Genomic DNA, 1,549 nt, shown 5'->3' on the forward strand with positions numbered 1-1,549 from the left:
ATACGAACAATCCAATTCGGAACCAATCGAATGACGATTCATGCATCGTCTCCATCTTCTCAAAAAACGTGACCCACGTCTTCAAACGTATTATATATATCCTCACCAGCCTTGTACTAAAAATGTCATATTTCTGAAATCAGCTGCCTATTATGTAGTTCTATATTGTTAGTGTTGAAAATAAAATGTAATAAAATCAGTAAAATAATAAGTTTGTTTGTTGGTTTAAAAAATATGAATTTCTACTTGTTTAAAACTTATAATTACCGAGTTAAACGCAAAACAAAACAAAATTTTCATTTAATGATTTTCCCGAAATACACTTCTCGGAAGCGTTGAAGCCGAACTCTTAATTTATTTGTGGATTGTTTTTTAAATGCAGGATGATGAGGTAAATAATTTCAACTGCTGACGAATGAGGGTGCCTCTCCATTTGGCCTGTGAGATGTATTCATGGATAAATTTCTTAGATTAAAAAAAAAAAAAGATTCTAGGATTTAAAGAGAAACGTATTTCTAGTGAGTAGAAACATTGATGTTTTTTTAGTTTAAGGATCTTCAAGAGCATAATTTATTTGAATGATGGGATTAAGGGAAAACTGGTTTTGAGTTCAGGTTAAGAGGGTAAGGAATCAGAACAGGTTATGACATTATTATTTTTAAGGCTGAAAAACGGTAGTGATTTTTCTATTGATAGGAGTTCAGCTATGAAAGAACTAGACGGTTGTACTATTTGAATTTATATGTGCATCTAATGACGGCACCTACTCCTGGTTTGTTTTTTGCTCTATCGGTGTAACTGTATTAGGAAATTTGTGCTGGAATTTTAGAAACTGTTGGTGATACGATATGGGTGAAGTAGTATCTTTCGGAAATGTTCATAAGGATAAGGAAGTTTGAGAAAAATAGAGTCCATGCTTGGATGGTTGACTGTATTTACTCTTGAATTTCTATGTTTTAGATTAAAACAATCTCTTTGGAGAAAGAAGGAATTTGGTGGCAAAATATCGGAAGAATTGGTCGTTTTGTTGAGAAAGAGTTTTTCGCACAAAAAAGAAATTGAAGTACTTTACACAGGCATCAGTAAGGCATTTGATTGTCACTTTTAATTTGCTTTTATCGAAATAAAATAATCGTCCGCGGTTCGCCATCTTCAAAGTTGTGGTCTGCGAGTGGGAGGCACTCCTGGACAGCACCAAAGTGGTTGGTTGTAGATGGTGGTCCCCGTCTCGAACAGCCTTGGTTGTCCTTCGTTGGCCTGTGGTTTGGACACTGGATAGCTGCAAGTGGATCCGGAACTTTCTCCTGTGTGATATTAAAAAAAATATATATATACATCTCTCGAGAATCTGAAATGAGGCGTTATTAGTAATGGTAAAAAGCACATTATTATTATTATGTTATANTATGTTAGAGTTAGAGTTTCGATGTAAGAAACTAATTTTTTAAAAATAACGTTTATTCAATATAAACTACAACTTTACAGAAGAATTCTATTTAAAGTGTCTGTACTTTTCGGAGTCCCGAGTGGATGTGTGAAAGAGGGGGTC

At 34.2% G+C, this 1,549-nt stretch overlaps 1 long non-coding RNA gene across 3 annotated transcripts; it reads left to right on the forward strand.

Annotated features, from left to right (window-relative positions):
* Positions 1 to 245: 245 nt before the first annotated feature.
* Positions 246 to 1,303, forward strand: LOC106672987. Of its 3 annotated transcripts, XR_001341330.2 has the most exons (5): positions 246 to 518; positions 593 to 623; positions 697 to 893; positions 961 to 1,082; positions 1,159 to 1,303. It is a non-coding gene; the product is annotated as an uncharacterized LOC106672987 (long non-coding RNA). The 3 variants fall into 3 exon arrangements; XR_002910853.1 differs by having other exon boundaries at positions 961 to 1,303; XR_002910854.1 differs by having other exon boundaries at positions 697 to 772; positions 961 to 1,303.
* The last annotated feature ends 246 nt before the right edge of the window (positions 1,304 to 1,549 follow it).

This window comes from Cimex lectularius, unplaced genomic scaffold, assembly GCF_000648675.2.
Source record: "Cimex lectularius strain Harlan isolate CLEC.00 unplaced genomic scaffold, Clec_2.1 scaffold509, whole genome shotgun sequence".
NCBI lineage: Eukaryota > Metazoa > Arthropoda > Insecta > Hemiptera > Cimicidae > Cimex > Cimex lectularius.